The following is a 22,609-nucleotide window of genomic DNA, read 5'->3' as shown; positions in this document are numbered from 1 at the left end:
GAGTTTTAGTACACTGTAATAAAGTCTTTCATTTGATGTTCTTAAATGTAAAGCTGCTAAGTTTGAAGCAGAACTTGGTCAGTTTCCACATAACTCTACTGTGTAAAAATACAACATCAGTTTGCTTGTTGTTTTCGGTCTCTTGAAGATAACTTTACTGAATGTTGCCCCAACTTATTTGCACTCACAGTAAACTTTAGGTAGGTACACTTCAGTTAGGGTAATGTTCAGAAATACATTGCAGGAATTAAATCACACATTAAAAGGTTGCAGGACACTGAACTGGATCTGCACAGATGAGACTGCCCCAAACAAGAGCACTTATTAAGAAAACAAAATAGTGCTCTTGTTTAAAGTAATCCCAGTCTGTTTTGCTCTCTTAAAATAGATAGAAGATAGAACACTTGAATGTCTTCAGTTGCTTGAGTCACTTAAAACTACCCCAACAAATAGCTTGTACAAAAAAAACAGTAAGACATGTCAGATCCATTGTTAGGGTCTCAATTGTGACATCACAGAAGATCATGATCTTGAGTTCAGCTTGAATAGTACAAACGGAAATGTAATTCAATTACATACCTGACTCAGCTCAAAACATCTTGCTCAGTCCTACAGTCCAGAGTAGTTAAGAGATGTTTTATACAGCCTATATTCTGCCGAAACCCGGGCTCTAACCAGGGACCTTTAGATCTTCAGTCTAACGCTCTCCCAACTGAGCTATTTCGGCAGCTGAGCACAACTATCAAAATGTGAAGGTAGAGCATTCACAGTTCAGCAGTCTTCATCTTTTAATGGGCCCTATTTGTTTTTATCCATTGAAACTCGCTGTTCCACATTGACTACCGCTGGAAGCAAAGTACTTTTTTTGTTCACGTGGTTAAAAATCAGCAATGAAATCATGCAGACATTTTATGTGATATGCCCTGAAAGGTTTTGAATTAATTTTTCTACTATTTAAACACCAAGTTTTAATCATGGAGATGAAAATGCAGCCATTATATTTACTACAGTGGCTGTAGTTGTAAAATAAGCATAAAAAAGACTTCACTTGTGAAAACACTGATGACATTGACAGACATTTCAAGAAGGCTGTGATGAACAGTCCCACTAGGTACAAAAAAGGTGATCTCAGGTTCCACCGAGATCCACTCAGATCACTGGATTCAGAGTCCAGAGTGCTAACCATTACACCATGGAACCACACGAATGCTAGTGCTGAGTTTCCAATGGTTCTAAATCTTTCGAATAACATTGTATTGCATATCTCCACCTCTAGGTTTAATTCATGTTTTCCACCTTGTCAAATTCATTTTTATTTCTTTTTCTAGCAAACCAAACTAATCAATTTCACTGGAATTATTAAAGAACACACTGCCCAGCTTGGCTCACTTCATAAGTTTCTCTCGGTAGCAGTATGTGTCTTGTGTCTTTGCTCAGCTGAGTGCATTCTACATCCTACAGTCCTTCATTCTGAAGAACATTAATCAGGTGCTCTTCTTATAACTGTTCAGACTGCGATCATTGATTGGGATAATTCACAGCTCTGCCCACATCAAATTCCTTTGTCACAATAGAAGTGACAATTTTCCAAAATACCATATGAAAGACAGGTTATTAACATTAACCGCCCATTGTGCAATATCTGCCAATGTTTAGTCAAATTAGAACTATAGTACATTTTGAGTTTTAGTACACTGTAATAAAGTCTTTCATTTGATGTTCTTAAATGTAAAGCTGCTAAGTTTGAAGCAGAACTTGGTCAGATTCCACATAACTCTACTGTGTAAAAAATACAACATCAGTTTGCTCGTTATTTTCGGTCTCTTGAAGATAACTTTACTGAATGTTGCCCCAACTTATTTGCACTCACAGTAAACTTTAGGTAGGTACACTTCAGTTAGGGTAATGTTCAGAAATACATTGCAGGAATTAAATCACACATTAAAAGGTTGCAGGACACTGAACTGGATCTGCACAGATGAGACTGCCCCAAACAAGAGCACTTATTAAGAAAACAAAATAGTGCTCTTGTTTAAAGTAATCCCAGTCTGTTTTGCTCTCTTAAAATAGATAGAAGATAGAACACTTGAATGTCTTCAGTTGCTTGAGTCACTTAAAACTACCCCAACAAATAGCTTGTACAAAAAAAACAGTAAGACATGTCAGATCCATTGTTAGGGTCTCAATTGTGACATCACAGAAGATCATGATCTTGAGTTCAGCTTGAATAGTACAAACGGAAATGTAATTCAATTACATACCTGACTCAGCTCAAAACATCTTGCTCAGTCCTACAGTCCAGAGTAGTTAAGAGATGTTTTATACAGCCTATATTCTGCCGAAACCCGGGATCGAACCAGGGACCTTTAGATCTTCAGTCTAACGCTCTCCCAACTGTGAAAACACTGATGACATTGACAGACATTTCAAGAAGGCTGTGATGAACAGTCCCACTAGGTACAAAAAAGATGATCTCAGGTTCCACCGAGATCCACTCAGATCACTGGATTCAGAGTCCCGAGTGCTAACCATTACACCATGGAACCACACGAATGCTACTGCTGAGTTTCCAATGGTTCTAAATCTTTCGAATAACATTGTATTGCATATCTCCACCTCTAGGTTTAATTCATGTTTTCCACCTTGTCAAATTCATTTTTATTTCTTTTTCTAGCAAACCAAACTAATCCATTTCACTGGAATTATTAAAGAACACACTGCCCAGCTTGGCTCACTTCATAAGTTTCTCTCGGTAGCAGTATGTGTCTTGTGTCTTTGCTCAGCTGAGTGCATTCTACATCCTACAGTCCTTCATTCTGAAGAACATTAATCAGGTGCTCTTCTTATAACTGTTCAGACTGCGATCATTGATTGGGATAATTCACAGCTCTGCCCACATCAAATTCCTTTGTCACAATAGAAGTGACAATTTTCCAAAATACCATATGAAAGACAGGTTATTAACATTAACTGCCCATTGTGCAATACCTGCCAATGTTTAGTCAAATTAGAACTATAGTAAATTTTGAGTTTTAGTACACTGTAATAAAGTCTTTCATTTGATGTTCTTAAATGTAAAGCTGCTAAGTTTGAAGCAGAACTTGGTCAGATTCCACATAACTCTACTGTGTAAAAAATCCAACATCAGTTTGCTTGTTGTTTTCGGTCTCTTGAAGATAACTTTACTGAATGTTGCCCCAACTTATTTGCACTCACAGTAAACTTTAGGTAGGTACACTTCAGTTAGGGTAATGTTCAGAAATACATTGCAGGAATTAAATCACACATTAAAAGGTTGCAGGACACTGAACTGGATCTGCACAGATGAGACTGCCCCAAACAAGAGCACTTATTAAGAAAACAAAATAGTGCTCTTGTTTAAAGTAATCCCAGTCTGTTTTGCTCTCTTAAAATAGATAGAAGATAGAACACTTGAATGTCTTCAGTTGCTTGAGTCACTTAAAACTACCCCAACAAATAGCTTGTACAAAAAAAACAGTAAGACATGTCAGATCCATTGTTAGGGTCTCAATTGTGACATCACAGAAGATCATGATCTTGAGTTCAGCTTGAATAGTACAAACGGAAATGTAATTCAATTACATACCTGACTCAGCTCAAAACATCTTGCTCAGTCCTACAGTCCAGAGTAGTTAAGAGATGTTTTATACAGCCTATATTCTGCCAAAACCCGGGATCGAACCAGGGACCTTTAGATCTTCAGTCTAACGCTCTCCCAACTGAGCTATTTCGGCAGCTGAGCACAACTATCAAAATGTGAAGGTAGAGCATTCACAGTTCAGCAGTCTTCATCTTTTAATGGGCCCTATTTGTTTTTATCCATTGAAACTCGCTGTTCCACATTGACTACCGCTGGAAGCAAAGTACTTTTTTTGTTCACGTGGTTAAAAATCAGCAATGAAATCATGCAGACATTTTATGTGATATGCCCTGAAAGGTTTTGAATTAATTTTTCTACTATTTAAACACCACGTTTTAATCATGGAGATGAAAATGCAGCCATTATATTCACTACAGTGGCTGTAGTTGTAAAATAAGCATAAAAAAGACTTCACTTGTGAAAACACTGATGACATTGACAGACATTTCAAGAAGGCTGTGATGAACAGTCCCACTAGGTACAAAAAAGATGATCTCAGGTTCCACCGAGATCCACTCAGATCACTGGATTCAGAGTCCCGAGTGCTAACCATTACACCATGGAACCACACGAATGCTACTGCTGAGTTTCCAATGGTTCTAAATCTTTCGAATAACATTGTATTGCATATCTCCACCTCTAGGTTTAATTCATGTTTTCCACCTTGTCAAATTCATTTTTATTTCTTTTTCTAGCAAACCAAACTAATCCATTTCACTGGAATTATTAAAGAACACACTGCCCAGCTTGGCTCACTTCATAAGTTTCTCTCGGTAGCAGTATGTGTCTTGTGTCTTTGCTCAGCTGAGTGCATTCTACATCCTACAGTCCTTCATTCTGAAGAACATTAATCAGGTGCTCTTCTTATAACTGTTCAGACTGCGATCATTGATTGGGATAATTCACAGCTCTGCCCACATCAAATTCCTTTGTCACAATAGAAGTGACAATTTTCCAAAATACCATATGAAAGACAGGTTATTAACATTAACTGCCCATTGTGCAATACCTGCCAATGTTTAGTCAAATTAGAACTATAGTAAATTTTGAGTTTTAGTACACTGTAATAAAGTCTTTCATTTGATGTTCTTAAATGTAAAGCTGCTAAGTTTGAAGCAGAACTTGGTCAGATTCCACATAACTCTACTGTGTAAAAAATCCAACATCAGTTTGCTTGTTGTTTTCGGTCTCTTGAAGATAACTTTACTGAATGTTGCCCCAACTTATTTGCACTCACAGTAAACTTTAGGTAGGTACACTTCAGTTAGGGTAATGTTCAGAAATACATTGCAGGAATTAAATCACACATTAAAAGGTTGCAGGACACTGAACTGGATCTGCACAGATGAGACTGCCCCAAACAAGAGCACTTATTAAGAAAACAAAATAGTGCTCTTGTTTAAAGTAATCCCAGTCTGTTTTGCTCTCTTAAAATAGATAGAAGATAGAACACTTGAATGTCTTCAGTTGCTTGAGTCACTTAAAACTACCCCAACAAATAGCTTGTACAAAAAAAACAGTAAGACATGTCAGATCCATTGTTAGGGTCTCAATTGTGACATCACAGAAGATCATGATCTTGAGTTCAGCTTGAATAGTACAAACGGAAATGTAATTCAATTACATACCTGACTCAGCTCAAAACATCTTGCTCAGTCCTACAGTCCAGAGTAGTTAAGAGATGTTTTATACAGCCTATATTCTGCCAAAACCCGGGATCGAACCAGGGACCTTTAGATCTTCAGTCTAACGCTCTCCCAACTGAGCTATTTCGGCAGCTGAGCACAACTATCAAAATGTGAAGGTAGAGCATTCACAGTTCAGCAGTCTTCATCTTTTAATGGGCCCTATTTGTTTTTATCCATTGAAACTCGCTGTTCCACATTGACTACCGCTGGAAGCAAAGTACTTTTTTTGTTCACGTGGTTAAAAATCAGCAATGAAATCATGCAGACATTTTATGTGATATGCCCTGAAAGGTTTTGAATTAATTTTTCTACTATTTAAACACCACGTTTTAATCATGGAGATGAAAATGCAGCCATTATATTCACTACAGTGGCTGTAGTTGTAAAATAAGCATAAAAAAGACTTCACTTGTGAAAACACTGATGACATTGACAGACATTTCAAGAAGGCTGTGATGAACAGTCCCACTAGGTACAAAAAAGATGATCTCAGGTTCCACCGAGATCCACTCAGATCACTGGATTCAGAGTCCCGAGTGCTAACCATTACACCATGGAACCACACGAATGCTACTGCTGAGTTTCCAATGGTTCTAAATCTTTCGAATAACATTGTATTGCATATCTCCACCTCTAGGTTTAATTCATGTTTTCCACCTTGTCAAATTCATTTTTATTTCTTTTTCTAGCAAACCAAACTAATCCATTTCACTGGAATTATTAAAGAACACACTGCCCAGCTTGGCTCACTTCATAAGTTTCTCTCGGTAGCAGTATGTGTCTTGTGTCTTTGCTCAGCTGAGTGCATTCTACATCCTACAGTCCTTCATTCTGAAGAACATTAATCAGGTGCTCTTCTTATAACTGTTCAGACTGCGATCATTGATTGGGATAATTCACAGCTCTGCCCACATCAAATTCCTTTGTCACAATAGAAGTGACAATTTTCCAAAATACCATATGAAAGACAGGTTATTAACATTAACTGCCCATTGTGCAATACCTGCCAATGTTTAGTCAAATTAGAACTATAGTAAATTTTGAGTTTTAGTACACTGTAATAAAGTCTTTCATTTGATGTTCTTAAATGTAAAGCTGCTAAGTTTGAAGCAGAACTTGGTCAGATTCCACATAACTCTACTGTGTAAAAAATACAACATCAGTTTGCTTGTTGTTTTCGGTCTCTTGAAGATAACTTTACTGAATGTTGCCCCAACTTATTTGCACTCACAGTAAACTTTAGGTAGGTACACTTCAGTTAGGGTAATGTTCAGAAATACATTGCAGGAATTAAATCACACATTAAAAGGTTGCAGGACACTGAACTGGATCTGCACAGATGAGACTGCCCCAAACAAGAGCACTTATTAAGAAAACAAAATAGTGCTCTTGTTTAAAGTAATCCCAGTCTGTTTTGTCTTAAAATAGATAGAAGATAGAACACTTGAATGTCTTCAGTTGCTTGAGTCACTTAAAACTACCCCAACAAATAGCTTGTACAAAAAAAAACAGTAAGACATGTCAGATCCATTGTTAGGGTCTCAATTGTGACATCACAGAAGATCATGATCTTGAGTTCAGCTTGAATAGTACAAACGGAAATATAATTCAATTACATACCTGACTCAGCTCAAAACATCTTGCTCAGTCCTACAGTCCAGAGTAGTTAAGAGATGTTTTATACAGCCTATATTCTGCCGAAACCCGGGATCGAACCAGGGACCTTTAGATCTTCAGTCTAACGCTCTCCCAACTGAGCTATTTCGGCAGCTGAGCACAGCTATCAAAATGTGAAGGTAGAGCATTCACAGTTCAGCAGTCTTCATCTTTTAATGGGCCCTATTTGTTTTTATCCATTGAAACTCGCTGTTCCACATTGACTACTGCTGGAAGCAAAGTACTTTTTTTGTTCACGTGGTTAAAAATCAGCAATGAAATCATGCAGACATTTTATGTGATATGCCCTGAAAGGTTTTGAATTAATTTTTCTACTATTTAAACACCAAGTTTTAATCATGGAGATGAAAATGCAGCCATTATATTTACTACAGTGGCTGTAGTTGTAAAATAAGCATAAAAAGGACTTTACTTGTGAAAACACTGATGACATTGACAGACATTTCAAGAAGGCTGTGATGAACAGTCCCACTAGGTACAAAAAAGATGATCTCAGGTTCCACCGAGATCCACTCAAATCACTGGATTCAGAGTCCAGAGCGCTAACCATTACACCATGGAACCACACGAATGCTAGTGCTGAGTTTCCAATGGTTCTAAATCTTTCGAATAACATTGTATTGCATATCTCCACCTCTAGTTTTAATTCATGTTTTCCACCTTGTCAAATTCATTTTTATTTCTTTTTCTAGCAAACCAAATTAATCCATTTCACTGGAATTATTAAAGAACACACTGCCCAGCTTGGCTCACTTCATAAGTTTCTCTCGGTAGCAGTATGTGTCTTGTGTCTTTGCTCAGCTAAGTGCATTCTACATCCTACAGTCCTTCATTCTGAAGAACATTAATCAGGTGCTCTTCTTATAACTGTTCAGACTGCGATCATTGATTGGGATAATTCACAGCTCTGCCCACATCAAATTCCTTTGTCACAATAGAAGTGACAATTTTCCAAAATACCATATGAAAGACAGGTTATTAACATTAACTGCCCATTGTGCAATACCTGCCAATGTTTAGTCAAATTAGAACTATAGTACATTTTGAGTTTTAGTACACTGTAATAAAGTCTTTCATTTGATGTTCTTAAATGTAAAGCTGGTAAGTTTGAAGCAGAACTTGGTCAGATTCCACATAACTCTACTGTGTAAAAAATCCAACATCAGTTTGCTTGTTGTTTTCGGTCTCTTGAAGATAACTTTACTGAATGTTGCCCCAACTTATTTGCACTCACAGTAAACTTTAGGTAGGTACACTTCAGTTAGGGTAATGTTCAGAAATACATTGCAGGAATTAAATCACACATTAAAAGGTTGCAGGACACTGAACTGGATCTGCACAGATGAGACTGCCCCAAACAAGAGCACTTATTAAGAAAACAAAATAGTGCTCTTGTTTAAAGTAATCCCAGTCTGTTTTGCTCTCTTAAAATAGATAGAAGATAGAACACTTGAATGTCTTCAGTTGCTTGAGTCACTTAAAACTACCCCAACAAATAGCTTGTACAAAAAAAACAGTAAGACATGTCAGATCCATTGTTAGGGTCTCAATTGTGACATCACAGAAGATCATGATCTTGAGTTCAGCTTGAATAGTACAAACGGAAATGTAATTCAATTACATACCTGACTCAGCTCAAAACATCTTGCTCAGTCCTACAGTCCAGAGTAGTTAAGAGATGTTTTATACAGCCTACATTCTGCCGAAACCCGGGCTCTAACCAGGGACCTTTAGATCTTCAGTCTAACGCTCTCCCAACTGAGCTATTTCGGCAGCTGAGCACAACTATCAAAATGTGAAGGTAGAGCATTCACAGTTCAGCAGTCTTCATCTTTTAATGGGCCCTATTTGTTTTTATCCATTGAAACTCGCTGTTCCACATTGACTACCGCTGGAAGCAAAGTACTTTTTTTGTTCACGTGGTTAAAAATCAGCAATGAAATCATGCAGACATTTTATGTGATATGCCCTGAAAGGTTTTGAATTAATTTTTCTACTATTTAAACACCAAGTTTTAATCATGGAGATGAAAATGCAGCCATTATATTTACTACAGTGGCTGTAGTTGTAAAATAAGCATAAAAAAGACTTCACTTGTGAAAACACTGATGACATTGACAGACATTTCAAGAAGGCTGTGATGAACAGTCCCACTAGGTACAAAAAAGGTGATCTCAGGTTCCACCGAGATCCACTCAGATCACTGGATTCAGAGTCCAGAGTGCTAACCATTACACCATGGAACCACACGAATGCTAGTGCTGAGTTTCCAATGGTTCTAAATCTTTCGAATAACATTGTATTGCATATCTCCACCTCTAGGTTTAATTCATGTTTTCCACCTTGTCAAATTCATTTTTATTTCTTTTTCTAGCAAACCAAACTAATCAATTTCACTGGAATTATTAAAGAACACACTGCCCAGCTTGGCTCACTTCATAAGTTTCTCTCGGTAGCAGTATGTGTCTTGTGTCTTTGCTCAGCTGAGTGCATTCTACATCCTACAGTCCTTCATTCTGAAGAACATTAATCAGGTGCTCTTCTTATAACTGTTCAGACTGCGATCATTGATTGGGATAATTCACAGCTCTGCCCACATCAAATTCCTTTGTCACAATAGAAGTGACAATTTTCCAAAATACCATATGAAAGACAGGTTATTAACATTAACCGCCCATTGTGCAATATCTGCCAATGTTTAGTCAAATTAGAACTATAGTACATTTTGAGTTTTAGTACACTGTAATAAAGTCTTTCATTTGATGTTCTTAAATGTAAAGCTGCTAAGTTTGAAGCAGAACTTGGTCAGATTCCACATAACTCTACTGTGTAAAAAATACAACATCAGTTTGCTCGTTATTTTCGGTCTCTTGAAGATAACTTTACTGAATGTTGCCCCAACTTATTTGCACTCACAGTAAACTTTAGGTAGGTACACTTCAGTTAGGGTAATGTTCAGAAATACATTGCAGGAATTAAATCACACATTAAAAGGTTGCAGGACACTGAACTGGATCTGCACAGATGAGACTGCCCCAAACAAGAGCACTTATTAAGAAAACAAAATAGTGCTCTTGTTTAAAGTAATCCCAGTCTGTTTTGCTCTCTTAAAATAGATAGAAGATAGAACACTTGAATGTCTTCAGTTGCTTGAGTCACTTAAAACTACCCCAACAAATAGCTTGTACAAAAAAAACAGTAAGACATGTCAGATCCATTGTTAGGGTCTCAATTGTGACATCACAGAAGATCATGATCTTGAGTTCAGCTTGAATAGTACAAACGGAAATGTAATTCAATTACATACCTGACTCAGCTCAAAACATCTTGCTCAGTCCTACAGTCCAGAGTAGTTAAGAGATGTTTTATACAGCCTATATTCTGCCGAAACCCGGGATCGAACCAGGGACCTTTAGATCTTCAGTCTAACGCTCTCCCAACTGTGAAAACACTGATGACATTGACAGACATTTCAAGAAGGCTGTGATGAACAGTCCCACTAGGTACAAAAAAGATGATCTCAGGTTCCACCGAGATCCACTCAGATCACTGGATTCAGAGTCCCGAGTGCTAACCATTACACCATGGAACCACACGAATGCTACTGCTGAGTTTCCAATGGTTCTAAATCTTTCGAATAACATTGTATTGCATATCTCCACCTCTAGGTTTAATTCATGTTTTCCACCTTGTCAAATTCATTTTTATTTCTTTTTCTAGCAAACCAAACTAATCCATTTCACTGGAATTATTAAAGAACACACTGCCCAGCTTGGCTCACTTCATAAGTTTCTCTCGGTAGCAGTATGTGTCTTGTGTCTTTGCTCAGCTGAGTGCATTCTACATCCTACAGTCCTTCATTCTGAAGAACATTAATCAGGTGCTCTTCTTATAACTGTTCAGACTGCGATCATTGATTGGGATAATTCACAGCTCTGCCCACATCAAATTCCTTTGTCACAATAGAAGTGACAATTTTCCAAAATACCATATGAAAGACAGGTTATTAACATTAACTGCCCATTGTGCAATACCTGCCAATGTTTAGTCAAATTAGAACTATAGTAAATTTTGAGTTTTAGTACACTGTAATAAAGTCTTTCATTTGATGTTCTTAAATGTAAAGCTGCTAAGTTTGAAGCAGAACTTGGTCAGATTCCACATAACTCTACTGTGTAAAAAATCCAACATCAGTTTGCTTGTTGTTTTCGGTCTCTTGAAGATAACTTTACTGAATGTTGCCCCAACTTATTTGCACTCACAGTAAACTTTAGGTAGGTACACTTCAGTTAGGGTAATGTTCAGAAATACATTGCAGGAATTAAATCACACATTAAAAGGTTGCAGGACACTGAACTGGATCTGCACAGATGAGACTGCCCCAAACAAGAGCACTTATTAAGAAAACAAAATAGTGCTCTTGTTTAAAGTAATCCCAGTCTGTTTTGCTCTCTTAAAATAGATAGAAGATAGAACACTTGAATGTCTTCAGTTGCTTGAGTCACTTAAAACTACCCCAACAAATAGCTTGTACAAAAAAAACAGTAAGACATGTCAGATCCATTGTTAGGGTCTCAATTGTGACATCACAGAAGATCATGATCTTGAGTTCAGCTTGAATAGTACAAACGGAAATGTAATTCAATTACATACCTGACTCAGCTCAAAACATCTTGCTCAGTCCTACAGTCCAGAGTAGTTAAGAGATGTTTTATACAGCCTATATTCTGCCAAAACCCGGGATCGAACCAGGGACCTTTAGATCTTCAGTCTAACGCTCTCCCAACTGAGCTATTTCGGCAGCTGAGCACAACTATCAAAATGTGAAGGTAGAGCATTCACAGTTCAGCAGTCTTCATCTTTTAATGGGCCCTATTTGTTTTTATCCATTGAAACTCGCTGTTCCACATTGACTACCGCTGGAAGCAAAGTACTTTTTTTGTTCACGTGGTTAAAAATCAGCAATGAAATCATGCAGACATTTTATGTGATATGCCCTGAAAGGTTTTGAATTAATTTTTCTACTATTTAAACACCACGTTTTAATCATGGAGATGAAAATGCAGCCATTATATTCACTACAGTGGCTGTAGTTGTAAAATAAGCATAAAAAAGACTTCACTTGTGAAAACACTGATGACATTGACAGACATTTCAAGAAGGCTGTGATGAACAGTCCCACTAGGTACAAAAAAGATGATCTCAGGTTCCACCGAGATCCACTCAGATCACTGGATTCAGAGTCCCGAGTGCTAACCATTACACCATGGAACCACACGAATGCTACTGCTGAGTTTCCAATGGTTCTAAATCTTTCGAATAACATTGTATTGCATATCTCCACCTCTAGGTTTAATTCATGTTTTCCACCTTGTCAAATTCATTTTTATTTCTTTTTCTAGCAAACCAAACTAATCCATTTCACTGGAATTATTAAAGAACACACTGCCCAGCTTGGCTCACTTCATAAGTTTCTCTCGGTAGCAGTATGTGTCTTGTGTCTTTGCTCAGCTGAGTGCATTCTACATCCTACAGTCCTTCATTCTGAAGAACATTAATCAGGTGCTCTTCTTATAACTGTTCAGACTGCGATCATTGATTGGGATAATTCACAGCTCTGCCCACATCAAATTCCTTTGTCACAATAGAAGTGACAATTTTCCAAAATACCATATGAAAGACAGGTTATTAACATTAACTGCCCATTGTGCAATACCTGCCAATGTTTAGTCAAATTAGAACTATAGTAAATTTTGAGTTTTAGTACACTGTAATAAAGTCTTTCATTTGATGTTCTTAAATGTAAAGCTGCTAAGTTTGAAGCAGAACTTGGTCAGATTCCACATAACTCTACTGTGTAAAAAATCCAACATCAGTTTGCTTGTTGTTTTCGGTCTCTTGAAGATAACTTTACTGAATGTTGCCCCAACTTATTTGCACTCACAGTAAACTTTAGGTAGGTACACTTCAGTTAGGGTAATGTTCAGAAATACATTGCAGGAATTAAATCACACATTAAAAGGTTGCAGGACACTGAACTGGATCTGCACAGATGAGACTGCCCCAAACAAGAGCACTTATTAAGAAAACAAAATAGTGCTCTTGTTTAAAGTAATCCCAGTCTGTTTTGCTCTCTTAAAATAGATAGAAGATAGAACACTTGAATGTCTTCAGTTGCTTGAGTCACTTAAAACTACCCCAACAAATAGCTTGTACAAAAAAAACAGTAAGACATGTCAGATCCATTGTTAGGGTCTCAATTGTGACATCACAGAAGATCATGATCTTGAGTTCAGCTTGAATAGTACAAACGGAAATGTAATTCAATTACATACCTGACTCAGCTCAAAACATCTTGCTCAGTCCTACAGTCCAGAGTAGTTAAGAGATGTTTTATACAGCCTATATTCTGCCAAAACCCGGGATCGAACCAGGGACCTTTAGATCTTCAGTCTAACGCTCTCCCAACTGAGCTATTTCGGCAGCTGAGCACAACTATCAAAATGTGAAGGTAGAGCATTCACAGTTCAGCAGTCTTCATCTTTTAATGGGCCCTATTTGTTTTTATCCATTGAAACTCGCTGTTCCACATTGACTACCGCTGGAAGCAAAGTACTTTTTTTGTTCACGTGGTTAAAAATCAGCAATGAAATCATGCAGACATTTTATGTGATATGCCCTGAAAGGTTTTGAATTAATTTTTCTACTATTTAAACACCACGTTTTAATCATGGAGATGAAAATGCAGCCATTATATTCACTACAGTGGCTGTAGTTGTAAAATAAGCATAAAAAAGACTTCACTTGTGAAAACACTGATGACATTGACAGACATTTCAAGAAGGCTGTGATGAACAGTCCCACTAGGTACAAAAAAGATGATCTCAGGTTCCACCGAGATCCACTCAGATCACTGGATTCAGAGTCCCGAGTGCTAACCATTACACCATGGAACCACACGAATGCTACTGCTGAGTTTCCAATGGTTCTAAATCTTTCGAATAACATTGTATTGCATATCTCCACCTCTAGGTTTAATTCATGTTTTCCACCTTGTCAAATTCATTTTTATTTCTTTTTCTAGCAAACCAAACTAATCCATTTCACTGGAATTATTAAAGAACACACTGCCCAGCTTGGCTCACTTCATAAGTTTCTCTCGGTAGCAGTATGTGTCTTGTGTCTTTGCTCAGCTGAGTGCATTCTACATCCTACAGTCCTTCATTCTGAAGAACATTAATCAGGTGCTCTTCTTATAACTGTTCAGACTGCGATCATTGATTGGGATAATTCACAGCTCTGCCCACATCAAATTCCTTTGTCACAATAGAAGTGACAATTTTCCAAAATACCATATGAAAGACAGGTTATTAACATTAACTGCCCATTGTGCAATACCTGCCAATGTTTAGTCAAATTAGAACTATAGTAAATTTTGAGTTTTAGTACACTGTAATAAAGTCTTTCATTTGATGTTCTTAAATGTAAAGCTGCTAAGTTTGAAGCAGAACTTGGTCAGATTCCACATAACTCTACTGTGTAAAAAATACAACATCAGTTTGCTTGTTGTTTTCGGTCTCTTGAAGATAACTTTACTGAATGTTGCCCCAACTTATTTGCACTCACAGTAAACTTTAGGTAGGTACACTTCAGTTAGGGTAATGTTCAGAAATACATTGCAGGAATTAAATCACACATTAAAAGGTTGCAGGACACTGAACTGGATCTGCACAGATGAGACTGCCCCAAACAAGAGCACTTATTAAGAAAACAAAATAGTGCTCTTGTTTAAAGTAATCCCAGTCTGTTTTGTCTTAAAATAGATAGAAGATAGAACACTTGAATGTCTTCAGTTGCTTGAGTCACTTAAAACTACCCCAACAAATAGCTTGTACAAAAAAAAACAGTAAGACATGTCAGATCCATTGTTAGGGTCTCAATTGTGACATCACAGAAGATCATGATCTTGAGTTCAGCTTGAATAGTACAAACGGAAATATAATTCAATTACATACCTGACTCAGCTCAAAACATCTTGCTCAGTCCTACAGTCCAGAGTAGTTAAGAGATGTTTTATACAGCCTATATTCTGCCGAAACCCGGGATCGAACCAGGGACCTTTAGATCTTCAGTCTAACGCTCTCCCAACTGAGCTATTTCGGCAGCTGAGCACAGCTATCAAAATGTGAAGGTAGAGCATTCACAGTTCAGCAGTCTTCATCTTTTAATGGGCCCTATTTGTTTTTATCCATTGAAACTCGCTGTTCCACATTGACTACTGCTGGAAGCAAAGTACTTTTTTTGTTCACGTGGTTAAAAATCAGCAATGAAATCATGCAGACATTTTATGTGATATGCCCTGAAAGGTTTTGAATTAATTTTTCTACTATTTAAACACCAAGTTTTAATCATGGAGATGAAAATGCAGCCATTATATTTACTACAGTGGCTGTAGTTGTAAAATAAGCATAAAAAGGACTTTACTTGTGAAAACACTGATGACATTGACAGACATTTCAAGAAGGCTGTGATGAACAGTCCCACTAGGTACAAAAAAGATGATCTCAGGTTCCACCGAGATCCACTCAAATCACTGGATTCAGAGTCCAGAGCGCTAACCATTACACCATGGAACCACACGAATGCTAGTGCTGAGTTTCCAATGGTTCTAAATCTTTCGAATAACATTGTATTGCATATCTCCACCTCTAGTTTTAATTCATGTTTTCCACCTTGTCAAATTCATTTTTATTTCTTTTTCTAGCAAACCAAATTAATCCATTTCACTGGAATTATTAAAGAACACACTGCCCAGCTTGGCTCACTTCATAAGTTTCTCTCGGTAGCAGTATGTGTCTTGTGTCTTTGCTCAGCTAAGTGCATTCTACATCCTACAGTCCTTCATTCTGAAGAACATTAATCAGGTGCTCTTCTTATAACTGTTCAGACTGCGATCATTGATTGGGATAATTCACAGCTCTGCCCACATCAAATTCCTTTGTCACAATAGAAGTGACAATTTTCCAAAATACCATATGAAAGACAGGTTATTAACATTAACTGCCCATTGTGCAATACCTGCCAATGTTTAGTCAAATTAGAACTATAGTACATTTTGAGTTTTAGTACACTGTAATAAAGTCTTTCATTTGATGTTCTTAAATGTAAAGCTGGTAAGTTTGAAGCAGAACTTGGTCAGATTCCACATAACTCTACTGTGTAAAAAATCCAACATCAGTTTGCTTGTTGTTTTCGGTCTCTTGAAGATAACTTTACTGAATGTTGCCCCAACTTATTTGCACTCACAGTAAACTTTAGGTAGGTACACTTCAGTTAGGGTAATGTTCAGAAATACATTGCAGGAATTAAATCACACATTAAAAGGTTGCAGGACACTGAACTGGATCTGCACAGATGAGACTGCCCCAAACAAGAGCACTTATTAAGAAAACAAAATAGTGCTCTTGTTTAAAGTAATCCCAGTCTGTTTTGCTCTCTTAAAATAGATAGAAGATAGAACACTTGAATGTCTTCAGTTGCTTGAGTCACTTAAAACTACCCCAACAAATAGCTTGTACAAAAAAAACAGTAAGACATGTCAGATCCATTGTTAGGGTCTCAATTGTGACATCACAGAAGATCATGATCTTGAGTTCAGCTTGAATAGTACAAACGGAAATGTAATTCAATTACATACCTGACTCAGCTCAAAACATCTTGCTCAGTCCTACAGTCCAGAGTAGTTAAGAGATGTTTTATACAGCCTATATTCTGCCGAAACCCGGGATCGAACCAGGGACCTTTAGATCTTCAGTCTAACGCTCTCCCAACTGAGCTATTTCGGCAGCTGAGCACAGCTATCAAAATGTGAAGGTAGAGCATTCACAGTTCAGCAGTCTTCATCTTTTAATGGGCCCTATTTGTTTTTATCCATTGAAACTCGCTGTTCCACATTGACTACCGCTGGAAGCAAAGTACTTTTTTTGTTCACGTGGTTAAAAATCAGCAATGAAATCATGCAGACATTTTATGTGATATGCCCTGAAAGGTTTTGAATTAATTTTTCTACTATTTAAACACCAAGTTTTAATCATGGAGATGAAAATGCAGCCATTATATTCACTACAGTGGCTGTAGTTGTAAAATAAGCATAAAAAAGACTTCACTTGTGAAAACACTGATGACATTGACAGACATTTCAAGAAGGCTGTGATGAACAGTCCCACTAGGTACAAAAAAGATGATCTCAGGTTCCACCGAGATCCACTCAGATCACTGGATTCAGAGTCCCGAGTGCTAACCATTACACCATGGAACCACACGAATGCTACTGCTGAGTTTCCAATGGTTCTAAATCTTTCGAATAACATTGTATTGCATATCTCCACCTCTAGGTTTAATTCATGTTTTCCACCTTGTCAAATTCATTTTTATTTCTTTTTCTAGCAAACCAAACTAATCCATTTCACTGGAATTATTAAAGAACACACTGCCCAGCTTGGCTCACTTCATAAGTTTCTCTCGGTAGCAGTATGTGTCTTGTGTCTTTGCTCAGCTGAGTGCATTCTACATCCTACAGTCCTTCATTCTGAAGAACATTAATCAGGTGCTCTTCTTATAACTGTTCAGACTGCGATCATTGATTGGGATAATTCACAGCTCTGCCCACATCAAATTCCTTTGTCACAATAGAAGTGACAATTTTCCAAAATACCATATGAAAGACAGGTTATTAACATTAACTGCCCATTGTGCAATACCTGCCAATGTTTAGTCAAATTAGAACTATAGTAAATTTTGAGTTTTAGTACACTGTAATAAAGTCTTTCATTTGATGTTCTTAAATGTAAAGCTGCTAAGTTTGAAGCAGAACTTGGTCAGTTTCCACATAACTCTACTGTGTAAAAATACAACATCAGTTTGCTTGTTGTTTTCGGTCTCTTGAAGATAACTTTACTGAATGTTGCCCCAACTTATTTGCACTCACAGTAAACTTTAGGTAGGTACACTTCAGTTAGGGTAATGTTCAGAAATACATTGCAGGAATTAAATCACACATTAAAAGGTTGCAGGACACTGAACTGGATCTGCACAGATGAGACTGCCCCAAACAAGAGCACTTATTAAGAAAACAAAATAGTGCTCTTGTTTAAAGTAATCCCAGTCTGTTTTGCTCTCTTAAAATAGATAGAAGATAGAACACTTGAATGTCTTCAGTTGCTTGAGTCACTTAAAACTACCCCAACAAATAGCTTGTACAAAAAAAACAGTAAGACATGTCAGATCCATTGTTAGGGTCTCAATTGTGACATCACAGAAGATCATGATCTTGAGTTCAGCTTGAATAGTACAAACGGAAATGTAATTCAATTACATACCTGACTCAGCTCAAAACATCTTGCTCAGTCCTACAGTCCAGAGTAGTTAAGAGATGTTTTATACAGCCTATATTCTGCCGAAACCCGGGATCGAACCAGGGACCTTTAGATCTTCAGTCTAACGCTCTCCCAACTGAGCTATTTCGGCAGCTGAGCACAGCTATCAAAATGTGAAGGTAGAGCATTCACAGTTCAGCAGTCTTCATCTTTTAATGGGCCCTATTTGTTTTTATCCATTGAAACTCGCTGTTCCACATTGACTACCGCTGGAAGCAAAGTACTTTTTTTGTTCACGTGGTTAAAAATCAGCAATGAAATCATGCAGACATTTTATGTGATATGCCCTGAAAGGTTTTGAATTAATTTTTCTACTATTTAAACACCAAGTTTTAATCATGGAGATGAAAATGCAGCCATTATATTCACTACAGTGGCTGTAGTTGTAAAATAAGCATAAAAAAGACTTCACTTGTGAAAACACTGATGACATTGACAGACATTTCAAGAAGGCTGTGATGAACAGTCCCACTAGGTACAAAAAAGATGATCTCAGGTTCCACCGAGATCCACTCAGATCACTGGATTCAGAGTCCCGAGTGCTAACCATTACACCATGGAACCACACGAATGCTACTGCTGAGTTTCCAATGGTTCTAAATCTTTCGAATAACATTGTATTGCATATCTCCACCTCTAGGTTTAATTCATGTTTTCCACCTTGTCAAATTCATTTTTATTTCTTTTTCTAGCAAACCAAACTAATCCATTTCACTGGAATTATTAAAGAACACACTGCCCAGCTTGGCTCACTTCATAAGTTTCTCTCGGTAGCAGTATGTGTCTTGTGTCTTTGCTCAGCTGAGTGCATTCTACATCCTACAGTCCTTCATTCTGAAGAACATTAATCAGGTGCTCTTCTTATAACTGTTCAGACTGCGATCATTGATTGGGATAATTCACAGCTCTGCCCACATCAAATTCCTTTGTCACAATAGAAGTGACAATTTTCCAAAATACCATATGAAAGACAGGTTATTAACATTAACTGCCCATTGTGCAATACCTGCCAATGTTTAGTCAAATTAGAACTATAGTAAATTTTGAGTTTTAGTACACTGTAATAAAGTCTTTCATTTGATGTTCTTAAATGTAAAGCTGCTAAGTTTGAAGCAGAACTTGGTCAGTTTCCACATAACTCTACTGTGTAAAAATACAACATCAGTTTGCTTGTTGTTTTCGGTCTCTTGAAGATAACTTTACTGAATGTTGCCCCAACTTATTTGCACTCACAGTAAACTTTAGGTAGGTACACTTCAGTTAGGGTAATGTTCAGAAATACATTGCAGGAATTAAATCACACATTAAAAGGTTGCAGGACACTGAACTGGATCTGCACAGATGAGACTGCCCCAAACAAGAGCACTTATTAAGAAAACAAAATAGTGCTCTTGTTTAAAGTAATCCCAGTCTGTTTTGCTCTCTTAAAATAGATAGAAGATAGAACACTTGAATGTCTTCAGTTGCTTGAGTCACTTAAAACTACCCCAACAAATAGCTTGTACAAAAAAAACAGTAAGACATGTCAGATCCATTGTTAGGGTCTCAATTGTGACATCACAGAAGATCATGATCTTGAGTTCAGCTTGAATAGTACAAACGGAAATGTAATTCAATTACATACCTGACTCAGCTCAAAACATCTTGCTCAGTCCTACAGTCCAGAGTAGTTAAGAGATGTTTTATACAGCCTATATTCTGCCGAAACCCGGGATCGAACCAGGGACCTTTAGATCTTCAGTCTAACGCTCTCCCAACTGAGCTATTTCGGCAGCTGAGCACAGCTATCAAAATGTGAAGGTAGAGCATTCACAGTTCAGCAGTCTTCATCTTTTAATGGGCCCTATTTGTTTTTATCCATTGAAACTCGCTGTTCCACATTGACTACCGCTGGAAGCAAAGTACTTTTTTTGTTCACGTGGTTAAAAATCAGCAATGAAATCATGCAGACATTTTATGTGATATGCCCTGAAAGGTTTTGAATTAATTTTTCTACTATTTAAACACCAAGTTTTAATCATGGAGATGAAAATGCAGCCATTATATTCACTACAGTGGCTGTAGTTGTAAAATAAGCATAAAAAAGACTTCACTTGTGAAAACACTGATGACATTGACAGACATTTCAAGAAGGCTGTGATGAACAGTCCCACTAGGTACAAAAAAGATGATCTCAGGTTCCACCGAGATCCACTCAGATCACTGGATTCAGAGTCCCGAGTGCTAACCATTACACCATGGAACCACACGAATGCTACTGCTGAGTTTCCAATGGTTCTAAATCTTTCGAATAACATTGTATTGCATATCTCCACCTCTAGGTTTAATTCATGTTTTCCACCTTGTCAAATTCATTTTTATTTCTTTTTCTAGCAAACCAAACTAATCCATTTCACTGGAATTATTAAAGAACACACTGCCCAGCTTGGCTCACTTCATAAGTTTCTCTCGGTAGCAGTATGTGTCTTGTGTCTTTGCTCAGCTGAGTGCATTCTACATCCTACAGTCCTTCATTCTGAAGAACATTAATCAGGTGCTCTTCTTATAACTGTTCAGACTGCGATCATTGATTGGGATAATTCACAGCTCTGCCCACATCTAATTCCTTTGTCACAATAGAAGTGACAATTTTCCAAAATACCATATGAAAGACAGGTTATTAACATTAACTGCCCATTGTGCAATACCTGCCAATGTTTAGTCAAATTAGAACTATAGTAAATTTTGAGTTTTAGTACACTGTAATAAAGTCTTTCATTTGATGTTCTTAAATGTAAAGCTGCTAAGTTTGAAGCAGAACTTGGTCAGATTCCACATAACTCTACTGTGTAAAAAATACAACATCAGTTTGCTTGTTGTTTTCGGTCTCTTGAAGATAACTTTACTGAATGTTGCCCCAACTTATTTGCACTCACAGTAAACTTTAGGTAGGTACACTTCAGTTAGGGTAATGTTCAGAAATACATTGCAGGAATTAAATCACACATTAAAAGGTTGCAGGACACTGAACTGGATCTGCACAGATGAGACTGCCCCAAACAAGAGCACTTATTAAGAAAACAAAATAGTGCTCTTGTTTAAAGTAATCCCAGTCTGTTTTGCTCTCTTAAAATAGATAGAAGATAGAACACTTGAATGTCTTCAGTTGCTTGAGTCACTTAAAACTACCCCAACAAATAGCTTGTACAAAAATAACAGTAAGACATGTCAGATCCATTGTTAGGGTCTCAATTGTGACATCACAGAAGATCATGATCTTGAGTTCAGCTTGAATAGTACAAACGGAAATGTAATTCAATTACATACCTGACTCAGCTCAAAACATCTTGCTCAGTCCTACAGTCCAGAGTAGTTAAGAGATGTTTTATACAGCCTATATTCTGCCGAAACCCGGGATCGAACCAGGGACCTTTAGATCTTCAGTCTAACGCTCTCCCAACTGAGCTATTTCGGCAGCTGAGCACAGCTATCAAAATGTGAAGGTAGAGCATTCACAGTTCAGCAGTCTTCATCTTTTAATGGGCCCTATTTGTTTTTATCCATTGAAACTCGCTGTTCCACATTGACTACCGCTGGAAGCAAAGTACTTTTTTTGTTCACGTGGTTAAAAATCAGCAATGAAATCATGCAGACATTTTATGTGATATGCCCTGAAAGGTTTTGAATTAATTTTTCTACTATTTAAACACCAAGTTTTAATCATGGAGATGAAAATGCAGCCATTATATTCACTACAGTGGCTGTAGTTGTAAAATAAGCATAAAAAAGACTTCACTTGTGAAAACACTGATGACATTGACAGACATTTCAAGAAGGCTGTGATGAACAGTCCCACTAGGTACAAAAAAGATGATCTCAGGTTCCACCGAGATCCACTCAGATCACTGGATTCAGAGTCCAGAGTGCTAACCATTACACCATAGAACCACACGAATGCTAGTGCTGAGTTTGCAATGGTTCTAAATCTTTCGAATAACATTGTATTGCATATATCCACCTCTAGGTTTAATTCATGTTTTCCACCTTGTCAAATTCATTTTTATTTCTTTTTCTAGCAAACCAAACTAGTCAATTTCACTGGAATTATTAAAGAACACACTGCCCAGCTTGGCTCACTTCATAAGTTTCTCTCGGTAGCAGTATGTGTC

General features: G+C 37.3%; 12 non-coding genes across 12 annotated transcripts; all 12 read right to left on the bottom strand.

Moving 5' to 3' along the window:
* Positions 1-654: 654 nt before the first annotated feature.
* On the bottom strand, positions 655-727 carry trnaf-gaa (transfer RNA phenylalanine (anticodon GAA)). The gene has a single exon. It is a non-coding gene; the product is annotated as a tRNA-Phe (tRNA).
* Positions 728-3,682: 2,955 nt separating this feature from the next.
* Positions 3,683-3,755, bottom strand: trnaf-gaa (transfer RNA phenylalanine (anticodon GAA)). The gene has a single exon. It is a non-coding gene; the product is annotated as a tRNA-Phe (tRNA).
* A 1,609-nt stretch (positions 3,756-5,364) lies between these two features.
* trnaf-gaa (transfer RNA phenylalanine (anticodon GAA)) lies at positions 5,365-5,437 on the bottom strand. Its single transcript has one exon. It is a non-coding gene; the product is annotated as a tRNA-Phe (tRNA).
* A 1,607-nt stretch (positions 5,438-7,044) lies between these two features.
* On the bottom strand, positions 7,045-7,117 carry trnaf-gaa (transfer RNA phenylalanine (anticodon GAA)). Its single transcript has one exon. It is a non-coding gene; the product is annotated as a tRNA-Phe (tRNA).
* Positions 7,118-8,726: 1,609 nt separating this feature from the next.
* On the bottom strand, positions 8,727-8,799 carry trnaf-gaa (transfer RNA phenylalanine (anticodon GAA)). Its single transcript has one exon. It is a non-coding gene; the product is annotated as a tRNA-Phe (tRNA).
* Positions 8,800-11,754: 2,955 nt separating this feature from the next.
* On the bottom strand, positions 11,755-11,827 carry trnaf-gaa (transfer RNA phenylalanine (anticodon GAA)). Its single transcript has one exon. It is a non-coding gene; the product is annotated as a tRNA-Phe (tRNA).
* Positions 11,828-13,436: 1,609 nt separating this feature from the next.
* On the bottom strand, positions 13,437-13,509 carry trnaf-gaa (transfer RNA phenylalanine (anticodon GAA)). Its single transcript has one exon. It is a non-coding gene; the product is annotated as a tRNA-Phe (tRNA).
* A 1,607-nt stretch (positions 13,510-15,116) lies between these two features.
* On the bottom strand, positions 15,117-15,189 carry trnaf-gaa (transfer RNA phenylalanine (anticodon GAA)). The gene has a single exon. It is a non-coding gene; the product is annotated as a tRNA-Phe (tRNA).
* Positions 15,190-16,798: 1,609 nt separating this feature from the next.
* On the bottom strand, positions 16,799-16,871 carry trnaf-gaa (transfer RNA phenylalanine (anticodon GAA)). Its single transcript has one exon. It is a non-coding gene; the product is annotated as a tRNA-Phe (tRNA).
* Positions 16,872-18,479: 1,608 nt separating this feature from the next.
* trnaf-gaa (transfer RNA phenylalanine (anticodon GAA)) lies at positions 18,480-18,552 on the bottom strand. Its single transcript has one exon. It is a non-coding gene; the product is annotated as a tRNA-Phe (tRNA).
* Positions 18,553-20,160: 1,608 nt separating this feature from the next.
* trnaf-gaa (transfer RNA phenylalanine (anticodon GAA)) lies at positions 20,161-20,233 on the bottom strand. Its single transcript has one exon. It is a non-coding gene; the product is annotated as a tRNA-Phe (tRNA).
* A 1,609-nt stretch (positions 20,234-21,842) lies between these two features.
* On the bottom strand, positions 21,843-21,915 carry trnaf-gaa (transfer RNA phenylalanine (anticodon GAA)). Its single transcript has one exon. It is a non-coding gene; the product is annotated as a tRNA-Phe (tRNA).
* Positions 21,916-22,609: the final 694 nt, after the last annotated feature.

This window comes from Trichomycterus rosablanca, chromosome 20 (genome assembly GCF_030014385.1).
Source record: "Trichomycterus rosablanca isolate fTriRos1 chromosome 20, fTriRos1.hap1, whole genome shotgun sequence".
NCBI lineage: Eukaryota > Metazoa > Chordata > Actinopteri > Siluriformes > Trichomycteridae > Trichomycterus > Trichomycterus rosablanca.
Note: the sequence above shows the minus strand (reverse complement) of the source record. Positions and strands in the feature narration are given on the sequence as shown.